This window comes from Phalacrocorax aristotelis, unplaced genomic scaffold (genome assembly GCF_949628215.1).
Source record: "Phalacrocorax aristotelis unplaced genomic scaffold, bGulAri2.1 scaffold_77, whole genome shotgun sequence".
Lineage (NCBI taxonomy): Eukaryota > Metazoa > Chordata > Aves > Suliformes > Phalacrocoracidae > Phalacrocorax > Phalacrocorax aristotelis.
The window spans coordinates 132099-152618 of record NW_027441191.1 but is presented as its reverse complement, the minus strand read 5'-3'; the positions used below and the strand labels follow the sequence as shown (position 1 = coordinate 152618).

At 55.1% G+C, this 20520-nt stretch overlaps 1 long non-coding RNA gene across 1 annotated transcript in view; it reads right to left on the bottom strand.

Annotated features, from left to right (window-relative positions):
* The window catches only part of LOC142051019 (uncharacterized), a 107378-nt gene that overhangs the window by 65700 nt on the left and 21158 nt on the right, over positions 1 to 20520 (bottom strand). The window contains exons 4-8 of the long non-coding RNA XR_012658254.1: positions 11789 to 11848; positions 10635 to 10789; positions 10142 to 10251; positions 693 to 884; positions 325 to 434 (exon numbers count right to left, since the gene is read on the bottom strand). This is a non-coding gene — a long non-coding RNA (uncharacterized LOC142051019). The remainder of the gene's footprint in view (positions 1 to 324; positions 435 to 692; positions 885 to 10141; positions 10252 to 10634; positions 10790 to 11788; positions 11849 to 20520) is intronic.

Here is a 20520-nt window from a genome sequence, read left to right as displayed (position 1 = left end):
AAGAGAGCCAGAGAACAACAAAACACCGACAGGCTACAGGACAGAGCAGGAGGAATTAAAAAAAAAAAAAAAACGGAGCCAGAGCCAGGCAGAGAGAGGCGGAGAAAGAAAAAGGAGCCACAGGCTACAGGACAGAGAGAGGGAGGACTGAAAAGACGGGGAGGCAGGGAGCCACTCAGAGCGAGATGGAGAAAGAAGGTGCGGGGGGGGCGCAAAAAAAAATAATTTTGCAGCAGGTAAGGAAAGAGAGGGGGCCGGGGGAGAGACAGGGAGGGCCCAGGACGTACAAGAGAGGCAACGGGGCCCCAGTGGCCCAGGACTCACCGCGACTCTCGCTCTCAGCGCTGCTGGCACAATTTAGCCGTTCAGATGCTTCTTTCCCCTCCTCTCCTCCCTGCCTCTTCTGCAGCTCCAGACTCTAGGCCGTCCTCCACCTGAAGAGAATACGTGGGTGTCTTACAGCTCTTACCAGATGAGGCTTCCTAAGCACGTAGCCTAGCTTGCTCGTGCACTACACGCCCGTACCCAACTCCGGGTTACGCGTACAGACCCTACGGTGCACGTTGGTGGCCTGGCCCGCTGCGGGCTATGAAGGGGGATCCTTCCTCCCCCACCTGCATGGACAGGCTCTCTCTTGCCTGCGGCAGGAAGGCAGCTGGCAGCCAGAGCACCTTCAGTTTCTTCTTCTTTACCTTTCGTTGGCGTCTCCAGCTTCAGCCGAGGCAGCTCCTGTCCGCAGCCGGGAAGGGCTTTGTCTATCCCTTTTCGGCCCTGCGCTGCGAGGACGGCGAGGACGGGCAGAGAGAAGCCACGCGAGCCTGAGACGGCCGCAGGCAACGGCATCCCCGGGGGAAGGACAGACAACCACGTCCTCAGCACGGTCTCTGGGAGAGGGAAAGAAGAAACAGCGACCGTCATTACCGTCGATCGACCCTGGCCAAAGCCTCTCTTTCCGCAGGGGCTTCTGGACACACCGCTCCCTCCCCACGCTACTGCTAAGGGCCCCTGCGCCAAGGGGGAATCCAGTGCGCTTGAGGGACGGCTTGCTGCCTTCACGACAGGGCCTGGGGGCGGCCTAAGGCTATGCAGCACGCTTATGGGGAGGTGCCGGAGCTGGGGGCAGGCGCACGGGGCAAGGGGGGCCAGGGGAGGCTGAGCGGGACCTCCGGTGGGCCGGGGAGGCGGCCATCATCTGCGCCCTGGGCACGGGGAAAAGGTCATCGTCCTCCTCCTTTCCCTCTTCCCTTCTGTCAGCTCCCGGGGAACTCACCGCTTCTCGGGAAGCGGCCGCACCCGCAAGCCCCCAGTAATCAACACGAAGCCAACCCCAAAAATACACCTCGCGTACCGTACGCGCCACGGCCGCCCGGCACCCGAGCGCCGGAAGACCGCGCCTCCCGCCATGCCCGGCGAACCACGGTGACAGGGCCGGCAGCCACTGCGCCAGGAATACAGCTCCCGGCATGCTCTGCGGCACAACCCGGCCGCCCGGCAGCCGCAAGGACTACAGCTCCCGGCATGCTCTGCGGCACAACCCGGCCGCCCGGCGGCCGGTTTGATGCGGAGCCACCCAGCATCCCTGCGAGCACAGCTGCAGGCGCAACAGCAGTTACGCAGCCACAACTAGGCACTAAACAAAGGCTTTCCAACACTGGAGGTCTAGAACAGGTAGACATTAGCACAGAAGCACAAGGGGCTCCGTCACCCTGCACAAATCTCCCCGTGCCTACACACGCACACGTTCAGAAGTTAGTTATCAGAAAACGCCCGACTCAGCCATTTGCCACAGTCACGAGACTCACGACATGATAACACGACATGACACGCGAGGTGGGCTCAGAGTTTTAAGGCAAGAAATACCTCCCACGCCCCCCACCCGAGATCTTTCAGGGTCCACACCTGCCATCGCCCCGCACCAAACCTACCCGGCCAAAGGCTTTCAGGTGGCCCGAAACACTGTACACAGAAAATAACCAGGGACAGACCTGCATTGTTCGGAAGCGAACGATGCCCGACCGGGGCTCCTCTGCGGGGCACGGAGCCCCCCGGCCCCGCCCGGAGACACACACCCGCCCCCCGCTGCCCAAACTAACCCACCAGCGCTCTCCGGCCCCCGGACACGGCCGCGCTGCTCTCTCAGGCGGCTGCCGCAGGCGAGGCTCGGGCACCGCCAGGCCTCCAGGCGTCCCGAGGGGCTGCCGGCCACCGCAGGGGATGGCTGCCGGCGGCCGGACCGCCGCGGCGCTCCCCGCCCAGCTCCCAGCAGGCTCCGCCGGCCGCGGGCTTCCCACGCCGGGCCGCAGAGGGGCCCCGGCACCGCACAGGGACGCCTCGCGACCCGGCCGCCACACGCACCGGCCCTTCGGCCTCCACACGCACCGCTCCCGCCCCCGCTCCGACGCGCCGCGCACGCGCCACCGGAAGCCCGAGCCCCGCGGGGCGGCCCTTAAAGGGCGGCCGGAAGGAACGGCCCCCACCGGCCCCGCCACCGCGCCCAGCCGGTGAGCGCCAGCGCCCCCTGCTGGCCGGGCCGCGCTCAGCTCGCGAGGGCGCCGAGGGCCGGGCGGGGCGGGACGCGCCGGCTCGGGGCCAGCGCCTTCTCGGGGCGAGCGGGAAACCCCTGCGGGCCCCGGTCACGGCCGGGCACAGCCGCGCGCCCTCCGAGAGCTGCTGAACGGGGCTGCCGCTCGTGACACATACCGAGCCGTCTGCGACAAGAGCGGGCAGAGGAGGAAGGGGCCGGCGGCCGCGGCGCCCTGGCCCCAGGCGGGGGGGGGGGGGGGGCTGGGGCCCGGGGGGCCGCCCCCCTACTCACAGTTCCCTCACAGTTCCCTCACAGTTCCCTCACAGTTCCCTCACAGTTCATCCCATGGACGGAACCGGGACCTACTGTGAGGCACTGGGAAAGAAGTGGGAGGAAGCCTGGACAGACCAATATAGCCCAGTATGGACTAGACCAATATAGCCCAGTATGGACTGGAGGGAACTGCGAGGGAACCGCGAGAGAACCCCACAGAACAAACCATGGGGCACGAGAAGGCAGAGAATTAAGAATTAGGGACAGGGAGCCAGAAAAAAAAAAAAGAAAAAAACCAAAGGGAGACAGAGAGCAAAAGGAATCGCAATGCGTACGGAGAGAAGAGAGAAACAATTCTAGCATAGGGTCACGGGGGAGCCAGGGACAGCAAGATGGAGAAAGGACAGAAGCTACAGGCTACAGGGCAGAGAGGGAAGAATTAATGAATAGACACAGAGAGATGGGCAGAAAGACATGGAGAAAGGCTAAAGATCACACGGCCTACAGGGAAGAGAGAAGAGAGGGAGGAATTTTAAAAACAGGGGCAAGAAGCCAGAGAGAGGGAGAGAGAAGCAACAATAAAATGGGGACAAGCCACAGGGCAGCGAGGAGGGAATCAATGAATAAGAACACGAGACCAAAGAGAACACAATGTAGAATGGAAAAAAGGAACAGCGGCCTACAGGGAAGGAGGAATTAAAGATCAGGGACTGGGAGGCAGACAGAGACACATGAAGAAACAAGTGGAAAAAAAAAAAAAAAAACCAACCAACAGCAATGGGCTACAAAGACAGAGAGGGAGGAAATGAGGAAATAAAACATCGCAGCAAGGAGCTGGACAGAGAGAGATGAGGACAAACAAATAGCACGGGTCCACGTGACAGAGAACGTGGAATTAGAACACAGAGAGAGGGAGCCGGACAGAGAGAGAGGCCGAGAGAAACATCTAGACAGGCTACAGCGGGCAGAGGCAGGAATTAAAACCTAGGGACAGGGAGCTGGACAGAGAGAGATGGAGGTCACAGGGAACAGCGGTGGCTGCAGGAAGAACAGGAATTCATGAATAGGGAAAGGGAGCTGGACAGAGAAGAACTCAGAAAGGCAAGAACAGTAGCAGGGTACAGAGCAGAGAAGACAAATTAAAAAGCACGGGGGGAGCGTTGAGGCAGACAGAGAGAGATTAAGAAAAAAGTCACGGGCTACGTGGCAAAGCAGGAGGAATTCAGAAATGAGGATGGGAACCAAGGGAGAGTGTGCTGGTGAAGGATAACGGGCATTAAAAGTGAGGGACGGGGAGCTGGGAAAAGCGAGGCAGAGAAAAACAGAATCACAGAGAGAATCACACAAAGCCAAAAAAGAAGAAACTGAACAACAGGAACAGGTGTAACCAAAGCGATGAAATCAACCAACCAGAGACGGTGTTCCATTACGGGAACATGGAGCGTACCAATCAGCGCACCTGTCGATCTGCATTTTAGTGCCTAGGCGATCGTTAATGTCAGCAGAACAACAGACAACATGCTTCTGTCAGAAAAGGATGACAAAACGCGGTTTCGCTTAGCGGACTGAGAAAACTAGCCAAGACTGCCAAGAGTAAGAGCCGAGAAGCTAAAAGGTAATTCCGGCAGGGGGAGATCGCGACCACCGACTCACAGACCACCACCGACCCAAGTAACACCACCTACTCAGAAGAGAACAACGGAAGAGGACAACCGAGCCTGCGCAGTGATTGACATACGGAACGAGCAAGTTTGTACCCATCGCTAGACAAGACAATAATGACTATGTATGAGTATGTAAAATTTTCATCTACAAATTGTACAGGGAAGGTGCGTGAGGTACGCACGCCAGGAGGAGCGATCCCCCGTGCATCCGGCGCCGTGAATATAGAATGCCTGCTCTTTAATACTAAATTGGTGTTGAGGAGTCGTTTCCGATTTTAACGCGTTTTTCGGTAACAGTTTTGGCACCCCAGGTGGGAACCTGCTTTTGAATCTCGACGGATCCGTGGGATCGTGGGACCTGCAGCCGGCCCCGAGGAATTCTCCGGGAGAGCTTCCGATCCCCGGGCCAGAGAATTCTGAGCAAGATCCCCTGGATTGAGGTAAACAAGGCATTCTTTGAAGAAGAAACTTAGGTAGAATAATACGTGGGGTTAGTTTCCCACATAGGATAGGATAGCGGGTTTGAGTCCCACAGGCCTGCCCGTAAGGCGCGGCGAAAGCCACGCAGGGTCGGGGCCAAGAGGTGCCTCGGTTGGTAAGTCTCTGCTAGGCGAAAGCCTGTGGAGCGGGACCCGAGGGTAGGGGAGTCTTCAACAGGGGGTTGAAGTCTCCAGGGATATCTAGCAGGGGGCTACAGATCCCAGTGGCAGATTTCCAGTGAGACCGCTAACGGGGGTTGGAGTCCCTCTGACTAGTATTTGTGATAGTGCACTATCACAACTACTAGTCGACTGGGAGACGGGAGCATTACTGAGTAGGAAACCTATCCCACAGGGAACACCTTTGCGATGTATTTTGAAGCACTGGAAAGACGTCGGGGGCGGTGACCCACTAACTCGGAAACCATTAATTGAATATTGCAATCATTGGTGGCCAACGTATCAATTGGAAGGTGGGCACAAATGGCCAGAACACGAGACATTGCAATATCGTACCATCTTGCAATTAATGTTGTTTTGTAAAAAGGGAAGGCAAACGGGAAGAAGTGGCATATGTTGATTTGTTCTTTACACCGTGGAATCATCCCGAGCAGCAGAAACAGCGTGAGGTATGTCCACAAGATTCTACGGCAATGTTTCTGAAAAGAGGAAAACGTGGTGAGAACTTGAAAGAGTGTTGCTCTACTTGTGATACTGGATACTTCGCTTGATGAAACTGACAAGAAAATAGTATGGAATACAGCCAGAAGGCAGGTGCAGGGAGCACATGCTAACGGGAATTTACAGAGAACAATGAATAAGAATTTTCCATCTACAAATCCCGAGTGGGACCCTAATCAGCCAGGACCCAGGGGAATGTTGACTAGATGTCAGAGAGAGATTTTATTTGGAGTAAGACAAGCAATGCCAAAAGCAATAAATTGGTCAAAATTTATGAAGTGAGACAAGAATTAAGTGAGTCCCCTTCAGCCTTTATGGAAAGACTGAAGGTGACCACCAGAAAATATACTCATTTGAACCCAGAAAAACCAGAAAAAGCAATTCAGCTGGTCTCTATATTCATAAGACAATCAGCCCCAGATGGGGGCGGGGGGAGAGAAAACAACCTTCAGAAACTAGAACAACCTGAATCCAGAGATCTGGGTTAAATGCTTGAAGTAGCTTGGCATGAAGGAGACCAGGGGAATCAACCCTAGCTGAACACCTGGTTACACTGAAGCTACGGAATGAAGAAATAGAATTTTTGGTAGATACGGGAGCCACTTATTTGGTATTGAATACACGTGAAGAGAAATTTGATCATAAATCAGTAGATGTTGCTAGCGCAACAGGGCAAAGAAAAATTAGCCCCTCTCAGAGCCATTAAAGTTTAAATTGGAGAAGCAATGGGCAACTCACCAGTTTCTGCATATGCCTGAATGTCCACTGCCTCTGTTATGACGAGATCTATTAGGTCAATTAGATGCTCAAGTAACTTTTAAAGGTGGAGAGATTAAATCACTAATACCAGAATCAAAAGCCACAGAGGCGAGAGCGTTTATGTTACAGGATTCCTCCAGGGAGGAACGGGTTCCCGAGGAAGTGGAAAACGTAGTAATTCCTTTGGTTTGAGCGAGCGGAGCTCCGGAGCGATCTAAGTGGGCAGAGCCGGTAAAAGTAACCTTAAAGCCTGGAGCCAAGCCCGTAAGACAAAAACAATACCCTATTAAGCGAGAGGCTCGAAAAGGATTACAGAAGTTAATTATAAAATTTTTCAGAATATGAGCTTTTAGTGGAATGTGAATCAGAATATAGTACTCCTGTGTCGCCAGTAAAGAAATCTAGAGGCAAAGAGTATTAGCTAGTTCACGATTTAAGGGCTATAAATCAGGTGGTCCAAGATATACATCCGGTAGTAGCTAATCCATACACTTTACTGACCTCTTTTAAAGGAGGAGCATAAACGGTTTACTGTACTAGATTTGAAGGACGCCTTCTTTTGCATACCTCCAGGCATAAAAAGTCAAAGCCTATTTGCTTTGCAATGGGAAAGCCCCACCACAGAATGAAAGACACAGCTACCATGGACCGTACTTCCACAAGGATTTAAAAATAGTCCTACGATACTTGAGACTCAGCTGGCAAAAAAAAATTAGAGATATAGAAAAAACAGAACCCAGGGAGAGGCATCTTGTTACAGAATGCGGATGACATTCTGATAGCGGCACAAAGTAAAGAAAAATGTTTTGAAATTTTTAAATTTTCTGGGCCAAGGAAGATGCGGAGTTTCCAGAAACAAAACCCAAATAGGAAAAGAAGCAGCCATTTATTTAGGATTTGAAATATCTCAAAGACAAAGACAATTAGAAAGTGAAAAGAAAGAAACTATTTGTCAAATTCCCGAACCTAGCAGCCCGAAGGAACTGAGAGCTTTTCTGAAAACAATGAAATAGCATCAGCTCTGGATTCTGAACTATAGACTGTATGTAAAACCATTATTTGAGGCATTGAAAGACTCAAAAGGATAAATATTTAACCTGGACGCCCGGATGCCAAACGGCATTCAAAGAACTGAAAAGAGCCTCGATGATGGCCCCTGCATTAGGCCTACCTGATTTCGCTAAACCTTTTCAGTTGTTTGTCCACGAAAGACAACATTTAGCCCTTGGAGTGCTGACACAGCGACTGGGAACCTGGAAGAGACCTGTGGGCTACTTCTCCAAACAACCTGACCACGCGAGTAAAAGATGGCCTAGGTGTTTACGGGCAGTAGCAACAACAGCGCTGCCGATCCGGGAAGCCCCAAAGTTAACAATGGGACAGAAGATGACAGTATATGTCCCGCACATAGCGGTGACTGTTTTAGAACAAAAGGGGGGTCGTTGGCTATCCCTTAGCAGAATGTTGAAATATCAAGTTGTTCTGTTAGAACAAGACGATGTGGAATCGAAGACTACTGCTATACTGAATCCTGCTATGTTTTTAACAACAGAAAACCTTACGGACAATTTAGAACACGATCGCTTGCTAACTATTGAACAAGTCTATTCCAGCAGACCAGACCTGAGACACAAACCTCTGGGAAAATCCTGATCTGGAGTTGTTTACAGATGGAAGAAGCTCTGGGCGAGAAGAGAAGCGAATGGCCGGATATGCTGTCGTTATCGCCGCCGAGGGAATGGAGTCAGGGGTGCTGCCTGCAAACACCTCAGCACAGAAAGCAGTATTGGTAGCATTGAAGCGAGCTCTGCGAATGGCAGAAGGACAAAGGATAAATATCTAGACTGATTCCAAACGTGCATTTGGTGTGATCCACGATCATGGAGCTATTGGGAAGGAGAAAGGACTGCCATCAGCCCAAGAATCATCAATACAGCATAAAGAAGAAATTCTCCAACTTCCGGAAGACGTGCAGAAACCAAAAGAAGTGGCGGTAAAGCGTTGCAAAGCTCATCAATTTGGCCAGACGGCTGTAAACATAAGCAAACGACTGACCGATAAAGCTGCAAAGAGGACTGCAGAGCAAGGTATCCTTGCACTAGTACCAGTAAAACAGATCAGAATTCCAAAGTTGAAACCGAGATATAATAAATTGGATGAGCAATTAGCAGAACAATTGGAAGCATCACAAAACACAGAGAGATGGTAGGTAACACCAGAAAAACAAGTAATAACAACAACCACCCCACAAGTTATGACAGAACTTGCAAAAGAAAACCATGAGCAAACACATTAGGCTGTAGGCGCTACGGTTTTGAGTTTAAAAACATCTGTAGCGTGTGTAGGCACGACAAGAATAGTTAAACCCATAGTAGCTAAGTGTCCAATCTGTCCTAGAAATAATCCCCTGAACCAAAGGAAACAACCTTTAGGAGTAACAAAACAAAAAATTCTCCCGGAAATTATTAGCAAATTAAGTTCTGAGTTACCCAGACAAAATAGATAGAGCAGTATTTGTCAGTGCTGATTGACAAATTTTCTAGATGGCCAGAAGCTTTCTCGTGCTGCACCGACAAAGCTAGAGTAGTAGTTAAAACGTTGCTGAAGGAAATAATACCAAGATTTAGAGTGCCAACGGGAACGTCCTCTGATAGAGCACCACATTTTTTTGCAGAGGTACTTCAACAAATTAATAAAATTTTGGGTAGAAAATGGGACCTGCATACACCCTGGAGACCACAATCAAGTGAAAAATTTCAGAACATGAAGCAAACACTAAACTGACATAGTGGAATGTTATTGATCTAGGATGGAAGTATTGAGAAAATTATTATTTCAGAACTTCCAAACAGGGGAAATGTAACCAAAGTGATGAAATCAACCAGAGACGGTGTTCCATTACGGGAACATGGAGCATACCAATCAGCGCACCTGTCGATCTGCATTTTAGTGCCTAGGCGATCGTTAATGTCAGCAGAACAACAGACAACGTGCTTCTGTCAGAAAAGGATGACAAAACGCGGTTTCGCTTAGCGGACTGAGAAAACTAGCCAAGACTGCCAAGATTAAGAGCCAAGAAGGTAAAAGGTAATTCCGGCAGGGGGAGATCGCGACCGACTCACAGACCACCACCGACCCAAGTAACAGAAGAGAACAACGGAAGAGGACAACCGAGCCTGCGCAGCGATTTACATACGGAACGAGCAAGTTTGTACCAATCAGCAGACAGGACAATAATGACTATGTATGAATACGTAAAACATTGATCTACAAATTGTACGGGAAAGGTGCGTGAGGTACGCACGCCAGGAGGAGCGATCCCCCGTGCATCCGGCGCCGCGACTAAAGAATGCCTGCTCTTTAATACTAAATTGGTGTTGAGGAGTCGTTTCCGATTTTAACGCGTTTTTCGGTAACACAGGGAGTCAGATCAAGAGAGCCAGAGAACAACAAAACACCGACAGTCTACAGGACAGAGCAGGAGGAAAAAAAAAAAAAAAAACGGAGCCAGAGCCAGGCAGAGAGAGGCGGAGAAAGAAAAAGGAGCCACAGGCTACAGGACAGAGAGAGGGAGGACTGAAAAGACGGGGAGGCAGGGAGACACTCAGAGCGAGATGGAGAAAGAAGGTGCGGGGGGGGGAGGGCGCAAAAAAAAAAGTAAATTTTGCAGCAGGTAAGGAAAGAGAGGGGGCCGGGGGAGAGACAGGGAGGGCGCAGGACGCACAAGAGAGGCAACGGGGCCCCAGTGGCCCAGGACTCACCGCGACTCTCGCTCTCAGCGCTGCTGGCACAATTTAGCCGTTCAGATGCTTCTTTCCCCTCCTCTCCTCCCTGCCTCTTCTGCAGCTCCAGACTCTAGGCCGTCCTCCACCTGAAGAGAATACGTGGGTGTCTTACAGCTCTTACCAGATGAGGCTTCCTAGGCACGTAGCCTAGCTCGCCCGTGCTGGAGCTGGGGGCAGGCGCACGGGGCAAGGGGGGCCAGGGGAGGCTGAGGGGGAGCTCTGGTGAGCTGGGGAGTCGGCCATCTTCTGCACCCAGAAGGTGCAGGGGGAAAAGGTCATCATCCTCCTCCTCCTTTCCCTCTTCCCTTCTATCAGCTCCCGGGTAACTCCTAGGGCTGCCCTCACCCGCTCGCCTTTAGCATACCAGAAGCCTGCCTCGGCGGGTCATTTGAAGCTTCCCATCCCACCAGCCCCAGTAGTACAGGCACACAAGGAGATACCCCTGCACCCACCAAAGGGGCTCGCTCACCTCGCCGGCAGCCCTAGGCCTCACCCGACACAGGGAATCGTGTCCGACACACCACCACGCTGCAGCAAGAGCAGAGGAGGCCTTTCCTTACTAGGAAGCAGCAACGAGCACGGCGGCATCACCTCGCAGGCACTGCAGCATCGCAGGGCTGTTACCTGCGGAGAGAGCAATGGGGATCACAGGGACGCCACCGCGCGTGCGCGGCTCCCGGGCTCAGTACCCAATTCTGGTCGCTGGGCAGCAGCATTATCTGAATTACTCTTCTCGATTAATACCATCCAGAAACCGTAACTTGGCTGCATCCACAGAGCTTCTATTCCTCTGCACCTTTCCCCCTCGCAGCCCCAGCAGCGCCGTTCATTGCCTCTGCACCAAACAGCAAAGTGTCTCGAGGGAGGAGAAGCAGCACAGCAAACCTGGGGAACAAGGTTGGGTTCCCACCCCCGCAGAATAAGCCCCAGGAACTGCTTGTAGGCATGTGGCATCAGGGTTGTGATCGGGTTTTGGTTTGGTTTTCTTTTTTTTTCCCCCGCCTTCTTTACATAATGTAATAATTGGGGTTGCTTTTCCAAACTACTGAGTTCTGTGGGGATTTTTTGTGCTTTTGCCCTACAAAAAATGGTCATTTTCACTTTCGGTTTTGTGCATGAGAATGGTTGGTGGGTGCTTTTAGGTTGTTGTTCCTTCCCCCCACCCCCTTTTTTTTTTCCTTTCCAGCCGCACAAATCCAGCTGGAGTTGGCTTTCCCAGAAGCCCCAAGTTGTTTTCTTTCCACCAGAATTCTTCCTGTATTTTCACCCCTCATTGCAGGCCCAGAGTCAAGGGGTTTGAGGTATTTTTGTGCCCAGGCAGCAGCTCCCAGGCTGCATAAGCAGCCCCACAGGGGGAAGTCCCCGTTTGAGGGAATCGGCCCCAAATTGGGATGGGAAAGTGAAGAGAAGGAGAAAAAACCCTGAATAACCTGAAAAAGAACACCTACTCCAGCCCACCAAGCACCGGTCACCTTGCCTGACTCACCTCCAGGGCCCACATCACGCTCGGCTCATCGCTTAGCACCCTCAGATCACAAAAAAAAAAAAAAAAAGAGTAAAACCCATAATGGAGCCCTATAGCCATCAGTCACATCTTCCCTCCAGTACTACACACAGACTCACCTTCTTACAGCGCTCCCCTGGGCTCTCCTCCGTTGCCCTGCACGACTCATCCATCTGCACCTGGAAAAACAGTGTTACTGAACAAGTCACCTGGAGGCACAGCAACAGCTTAACCATTCCACAGCTCCTGCGCCCACGTAGGAATACCATCTAGAGCCCAACTACAGCCTGCCGTTAAAGGAAATGCATTAAATCAAACGTTAAGCCCTCGCACATACAAGCCGGAACAGCAAAAACACGGCACGCTCGCGCACCCAGGGCGCAGCCCGACGGAGGTCCACGCGCACCTCGCCGGTTTGATGCGGAGCCACCCAGCATCCCTGCGAGCACAGCTGCAGGCGCAACAGCAGTTTCACCTACACCCATCTCGGCACGCAGCGCTTCTGAAGCTTTAAGCTGAAAGCCCTACCTTGACGCTTGGCCACACTAGAAGCGAGCCGTAGCTAGGACTCCACAGAAACACAGCAACACAAATTGCACACCCACAGCGGCGACAGCCTTGCAACTACTTAGACCAGGAACAACAGAGGAAAGTAAAACGGCTTCATCACCCGCACAGGAAAAGCGGCAGACGGAGGCAAAGGGTCAGCATTCATAGCCCTTACAGAACACAGGCGTTCTCTCTCCTTCCATTCCTAAACCCATCCCTTAGGTCTAAATATCGCAGCCCTGCTGTGGCAATAGCGAGAGCGGGGAACGAGAGCCCTGCCGCCGGCCGTTTGTGCGGCAGGACACAAAAACAGAGGGACATGTTTTGCCACACACAACCCTGAATCTCCTGAAAAGTTATGTTTACCAAAAATAGGCATTTGGAACATATTGCCAAAAACAAAACATTCGGCAATAAAACTTTTATGTGTTTGACACCCGCACATTTTTTGGGAACTTGCTATTTGCTTCCTGGTTTTGCTGGTCTTCCCTCAGAAGTTCTACCTGCAGCCAAGTTATTCCCACCCGCCCGACCGGTTCAAGCATTCACCTTCCTGGTATTACCAGCACATTGAGACACAGGCGAGGAACTTAACTGCTCTTCTAAAACTATCCAAATGACAATTACAGCCCTGAAAGAGGAGTGGAAGAGAAGAACAGGAGAGATCAGGCAGCAAAAATGCTCTGCAGGCTGCTGCCAGCCAACACTGCACTCTTTTGTTAAAGCCACCCCGCCCCCCCAAATGCAAACAAAAAAACCCCCCATGACTTCATGAAGTGCGTGGGTTTTTTTTCTTTTCAGTAGTCCTTTTGGAGCTCATCCCTGTCTCAGCATCTTGTCTTGTCAGAGCATGAAGTGCAGATGATCTGTATCCCGATGACATTTGCATGGGATGAATACATTTTCAGAAATAGACCCGATCCGTGAGACTCCTGTCACCTTTGTGGTTTTAATAATCGTAACTCAATTTTATCGACTGACACACTTGTGAGAAAACTAATTAACTTGAAACGTAGCCTCTCCTCGGGGAAAAAACGTGTTAGACACCAAATGAAACCGATTCAGAGCTCCAAACCACGATGGAGCCGATAGAGCTGTTGTGACTTAGTTTGTATGTTTAATTAATTGGTTAATAACTCTTCTAAGCAGCGCAGAATGAAGAGCTGGACCCAAAGAGGGTGCGCTGCGCTGGATCCAAAAAGCACCCTTCCTCCAGAGACCCGCCTCAGGTGGCGAGTTCGCTCTGGTGCATGCCGGCCTCCCGAACTTCGGGGTCCGATGTGACCGGACCCCCACCTCCGGGGAGGGTCCTCGTACCCTGCCCAACCCTTGCTTTCCCCTGCAGCCCCCGATGCCCCCACGCCACCCCCACAAGCAGCCAAACCGGCTTCTGCTTTTGGCCCCCAAACCAGCTCACTTTGGGACCGGTTCTCAGCCAAAAAGCCCAGCTGCTGAGCCTGTTCTCAAGTCCCAAAAGCGCAGCACTTGACCTCTGCTCCTCAGCCCAAAACCACACCACTTAGTCCCCTCGCTCAGGCCCTCAAAACGCACGACTCGATCTGTTTCAGGGCCCCGGCGTCAGCCACAGGAGCCTGCTCTCAAGGCCCAGGAACAGAAGAGCTGTGCTCTCCACGCTCAGGGACCAAACCAGCTGAACCTGGCTGCGTCCCGGCCCCCTCCGCAGTCCCCACGGGCAACGCTCAGGGCCGCGGAGAGCGCAGCCACCCCGCAGCCCTGCACCCCCACGGCCCACGCGGGCACTGTCGGGGAGGCCTTGGGAACTGAACTGCGCGGGCCCGGCCCCGCACCCCGGCGGGGCAGCCCAGCGCCGGCCCGGCAGCGCTTTCTTCCTGCTCTCGCAGGCCTCGTTTCCCCGGCAGCGCCGGGCCCGCACCCCAACCCCACAGGGGGCCGGGCCCGGCCCGCCTCCAGCAAACCGCGGCGGCAGCAGCCGGGGTCCCTGCCTGCCTCGCGGGCAAGGGGGGACCCGCCCGGCACCGCAGGAGCCCCCGCCGGGGTCGCCGCCGCCGCCGCCCGACCCCGACGAGGAGCAGTCGAGAGCCGGGTGGGGCTGCCCCTACTCCCCGGGGACGGGCACGGGCTCGGCCCCAAAACCCAACCACCGACCCACGACAGCGCTCGGCCCGGGGCCGCTGCTGCCCGCACCCCGCCGCCCCCCCGGGGGCTCCGCGGACCGGGAGACCCCACAGCCCAAACCCGCCGACCCACAGCGCGCCCGGCCATGCGGCTCCTCACCTGCTCTGGCGCGGCTCCGGCTGCCCCACGGCCCGGCACGGAGCCGAACCCGGCCACCGGACCATCCGCCGACCCCCCCAACCCCCGGACGCTCCGGGACGGTTCTCGTCCCTTTTCGCTCTGACGCCTCGAGCCGAGCCGGCCCCGCTCCTCCGAGCTACCGGCGGTGCCCGCTCTGCTGCTCGGGGCCGGGCCCTGTTCTCGCCCGGACGCGAGAAGCCGCTCCGGGGTCTTCTCGGTGCGTCCAGCCCCGTGCCGTGCCGGAGCGGGGAGAGCCGGGTACGAGCGCGGAGCCCTGGGGCAGGGGTTGCCCCAGTGCCGCCGACGGTGTGTGGGGGGGTGTCGTCGTCCCCCGCCCCACGCGGGGGGCGCACACACGGTACACCCGCGGGCAGGGGCATCCCCGGGGAGCCGTGCGGCCGGGCTGCGCCGTAGGAGGGGAAGGTGATGTTGGTTTCCCATTTTCCCCGCAAACTGATCCTCCCCCCCGGCCCCCCTTTCCCGCGCGTTACAGCCCGCGAAAAAGCTTTTAACAACCCGATCGACAACACTCCCTTTATCCCTCTTCCAGCAGCAGCAGCAGCAGCAGCGAGAGATTAAGGCAACTGCAGCAGAGGGGAGGAAGGCAAGGAGAGCCTTTTCAAGCAAGGGCAGGACAAAATGCACGGCGTGGACAGGCACAGGAGAGGCTGCATTATCTGGAAAGCACAACGCCTGCCCAAGGGCAGAAAATAAGGAACGAATTGTTTCCAAGGAGCTGCAGCAGACGAATCACCTTTTTCTTTATTGCACTCCTGCCCTTTGTTATCCAAAGCGATAGGCTTCACCACCGGGCAGAAAATAGCTGCCTAGATTGACACGGACAACCAGAAACAATCAAGCCACCCAGCAAGAAGTTCGCAGCAGAGGTATAACCCATCAGCAGCTAAAACATTTGTTACGCAGGCACAACTAGGCACTAAACAAAGGCTTTCCAACTCTGGAGGTCTAGAACAGGTAGACATTAGCACAGAAGCACAAGGGGCTCCGTCACACTGCACAAATCTCCCCGTGCCTACACACGCACACGTTCAGAAGTTAGTTATCAGAAAACGCCCGACTCAGCCATTTGCCACAGTCACGAGACTCACGACATGACACACGAGGTGGGCTCAGAGTTTTAAGGCAAGAAATACCTCCCCCACCCCCCACCAGAGATCTTTCAGGCTCCAGACCTGCCATCTCCCCGCACCAAACGTAACCGGCCAAAGGGTTTCAGGTGACCCAAAACACAGTACACAAAAAATAACCGGGGAGAGCCCTACATTGTGGAAAAGCGAACGATGCCCGACCGGGGCTTCTCTGCGGGGCCCGGCCCCCGCCCCGCCCCCGGCCCGACCCGCACGGAGATACCCCCCGGCCCGCGCCAGGCCTCACCTCACACGGAGACCCACCCGCTGCCCGAACTCACCCACCAGCGCTCTCCGGCCCCCGGACACGGCCGCGCTGCTCTCTCAGGCGGCTGCCGCAGGCGAGGCTCGGGCACCGCCAGGCCTCCAGGCGTCCCGAGGGGCTGCCGGCCACCGCAGGGGATGGCTGCCGGCGGCCGGACCGCCGCGGCGCTCCCCGCCCAGCTCCCAGCAGGCTCCGCCGGCCGCGGGCTTCCCACGCCGGGCCGCAGAGGGGCCCCGGCACCGCACAGGGACGCCTCGCGACCCGGCCGCCACACGCACCGGCCCTTCGGCCTCCACACGCACCGCTCCCGCCCCCGCTCCGACGCGCACGCGCCACCGGAAGCCCGAGCCCCGCGGGGCGGCCCTTAAAGGGCGGCCGGAAGGAACGGCCCCCACCGGCCCCGCCACCGCGCCCAGCCGGTGAGCGCCAGCGCCCCCTGCTGGCCGGGCCGCGCTCAGCTCGCGAGGGCGCCGAGGGCCGGGCGGGGCGGGACGCGCCGGCTCGGGGCCAGCGCCTTCTCGGGGCGAGCGGGAAACCCCTGCGGGCCCCGGTCACGGCCGGGCACAGCCGCGCGCCCTCCGAGAGCTGCTGAACGGGGCTGCCGCTCGTGGATCATACCGAGCCGTCTGCGACGGGAGCGGGCAGAGGAGGAAGGGGCCGGCGGCCGCGGGGCCCTGGCCCCAGGCGGGGGGGGGGGGGCTGGGGCCCGGGGGGCCGCCCCCCTACTCACAGTTCCCTCACAGTTCCCTCACAGTACATAACAGTTACCTCCCAGTACATCCCAGTACATCCCAGTACATCCCAGTAGATCCTGGTACATCCCAAATCCCTGCCAGTTCCACCCGGTACAACCCAGTACAAGCCTGTACATCCTAGTTCCTCCACGGTACATCCCAGGGCATCCCCGCACATTGTAGTGCCTCCCAGTACATCCCAGGTCCCTCCCAGTACTGGGAGGGACCTGGGATGTACTGGGAGGGAACTGGGATGTACTGGGAGGGACCTGGGATGTACTGGGAGGGACCTGGGATGTACTGGGATGTAATGGGACGGAACTGGGATGTATTGGGAGGCACTGGGAAAGAAGTGGTAGCGAACCGGGAGGGAATTGGGATGTACGGGGATGAACTGGTAGGAAACTGGGATGTACTGGCATGGAACGGGGATGTATTGGGATGTACAGGAACGGAACTGGAATGTACTGCGATGTACTGGGATGTACTGGGAGCAAATTGGAATTTACTGGGATGTACTGGGAGGAAACTGGGATATACTGGGTGGAAACTGGAATATACTGGGAGGCACTGGGAGGGAAGTGGGTGTCAACTGGGACATTCCAGTTTCCTCCCAGTACATCCCAGTTCCCTACCAGTGCAGCCCAGTACATCCCATTTCCCGCCCAGCCCGTCCCAGTTCCCTCCCAGTCCGTCCCAGTTCCCTCCCAGTACATCCCAGTTCCCTCACAGTTCACACACAGTTCACTCCCAGTTCCATTCCAGTACATCCCAGTACATGCCAGTTGCCTCCCAGTTTCCTCTAAGTACATCCCAGTACTTCAAAGTTCCATCCCAGTACATCCCAGTTCCCTCCCACTCCGTCCCAGTACATCCCAGCTCCCTCCCAGTACATCCTACTACATACCAGTTCCCTCCCAGTTCACTCCCAGTACACAACAGTTACCTCCCAGTACGTCCCAGTTCCCTCCCAGTACGTCCCAGTACATCCCAGTTCCGTCCCAGTTCCCTAGCAGTGCGTCCTAGTTCCCTCCCAGTACGTCCCAGTTCCCTCTTAGTCCATTCCAGTTCCCTCCAGTATATCCCAGTACATCCCAGTTCCCTCCAGTACATCTCAGTTCCCTCACAGTTCACACACAGTTCACTCCCAGTTCCATTCCAGTACATCCCAGTACATGCCAGTTCCCTCCCAGTACATCCCAGTTCCCTCACAGTTCACACACAGTTCACTCCCAGTTCCATTCCAGTACATCCCAGTACATGCCAGTTCCCTCCCAGTACATCACACTACATCCCAGTTCCCTCCCAGTTCCTGCTAAGTACACCCCAGTACTTCACAGTTCCCTCCCAGCACATCCCAGTACGTCCCAGTTCCGCTCAGTACATAACACTTCCCTCCCAGTACATACCAGTACATCCCAGTGTCCTCACAGTACGTCCCAGTTCCCTCCCAGTACATCCCAGTTCCCTCCCAGTCCGTCCCAATCCCCTCCCAGTACATCCCAGTTCCCTCCCAGTATGTCCCAGTACATCCCAGTTCCCTCCCAGTAAATCCCAGTTCCCTCCCAGTTCCCTCCCACTACATCCCAGTTCCCTCCCAGTACATACCAGTTCCCTCCCAGTACATCCCAGTACATCCTGGTACATCCCAGTTCCCACCCAGTACATCCTACTACATACCAGTTCACTCCCAGTACATCCCAGTTCCCTCCCAGTACATCCCAGTTCCCTCCCTGTTCCTTCCCAGTACATAACAGTTACCTCCCAGTACATCCCAGTAGATCCTGGTACATCCCAAATCCCTGCCAGTTCCACCCGGTACAACCCAGTACAAGCCTGTACATCCTAGTTCCTCCACGGTACATCCCAGGGCATCCCCGCACATTGTAGTGCCTCCCAGTACATCCCAGTTCCCTCAGAGTACATCCCAGTACTTCACAGTTCACTCCCACTACATCCCAGTACGTCCCAGTTCCCCCTTGGTACATAACACTTCCCTCCCAATACATCCAAGTTCCCTCCCAGTACATCCCAATCCCCTCCCAGTACATCCCAGTTCCCTGCCAGTATGTCCCAGTACATCCCAGTTCCCTCCCAGTACATACCAGCTCCCTCCCAGTACATACCAGTTCCCTCCCACGACATCCCAGTTCCCTCCCAGTACATACCAGTTCCCTCCCAGTACATCCTGGTACATCCTGGTACATCCCAGTTCCCACCCAGTACATCCTACTACATACCAGTTCCCTCCCAGTTCACTCCCAGTACATCCCAGTACTTCACAGTTCCATCCCAGTACATCCCAGTACGCACCAGTTCCCCTCAGTACATAACACTTCCCTCCCAGTACATAACAGTACATCCCAGTGTCCTCACACTACGTCCCAGTTCCCTCCCAGTACATCCCAGTTACCTCCCAGTACATCCCAGTACATCCCAGTAGATCCTGGTACATCCCAAATCCCTGCTAGTTCCACCCGGTACAACCCAGTACAAGCCTGTACATCCTAGTTCCTCCACGGTACATCCCAGGACATCCCCGCACATTGTAGTGCCTCCCAGTACATCCCAGTTCCCTCCCAGTACTGGGAGGGACCTGGGATGTACTGGGAGGGAACTGGGATGTACTGGGAGGGAACTGGGACGTACTGGGAGGGACCTGGGATGTACTGGGAGGGACCTGGGATGTACTGGGATGTAATGGGACGGAACTGGGATGTATTGGGAGGCACTGGGAAAGAAGTGGTAGCGAACCGGGAGGGAATTGGGATGTACGGGGATGAACTGGTAGGGAACTGGGATGTACTGGCATGGAACGGGGATGTATTGGGATGTACAGGAACGGAACTGGAATGTACTGGGATGTACTGGGAGCGAACTGGGATTTACTGGGATGTACTGGGAGGAAACTGGGATATACTGGGAGGAAACTGGGAGGGAAGTGGGTGTCAACTGGAACATTCCAGTTTCCTCCCAGTGCATCCCAGTTCCCTACCAGTGCATCCCAGTCCGTCCCAGTTCCCTCCCAGTCCGTCCCAGATCCCTCCCAGTTCCCTCCCAGTACATCCTACTACATACCAGTTCCCTCCCAGTTCACTCCCAGTACACAACAGTTACCTCCCAGTACGTCCCAGTACATCCCAGTACGTCCCAGTACATCCCAGTTCCGTCCCTGTTTCCGAACAGTGCGTCCGAGTTCCCTCCCAGTACGTCCCAGTTCCCTCTTATTCCATTCCAGTTCCCTCCAGGATATCCCAGTACATCCCAGTTCCCTCCAGTACATCTCAGTTCTCTCCCATTTCCCTCCAAGTACATCCCAGTTCCCTCCCAGTTCACTCCCAGTACATAACACTTCCCTCCCAGTACATCCCAGTACATCCCAGTAGATCCTGGTACACCCCAAATCCCTGCTAGTTCCACCCGGTACAACCCAGTACAAGCCTGTACATCCTAGTTCCTCCACAGTACATCCCACGGCATCCCCGCACATTGTAGTGCCTCCCAGTACATCCCAGCTCCCTCCCAGTACTGGGAGGGACCTGGGATGTACTGGGAGGGAACTGGGATGTACTGGGATGTAATGGGATGGAACTGGGATGTATTGGGAGGCACTGGGAAAGAAGTGGTAGTGAACCGGGAGGGAATTGGGATGTACGGGGATGAACTGGTAGGAAACTGGGATGTACTGGAATGGAACGGGGATGTATTGGGATGTACAGGAACGGAACTGGAATGTACGGCGATGTATTGGCATGTACTGGGAGCGAGCTGGGATTTACTGGGATGTACTGGGAGGAAACTGGGAATATCCTGGGAGGAAACTGGGATATACTGGGAGGAAACTGGGAGGGAAGTGGGTGTCAACTGGGACATTCCAG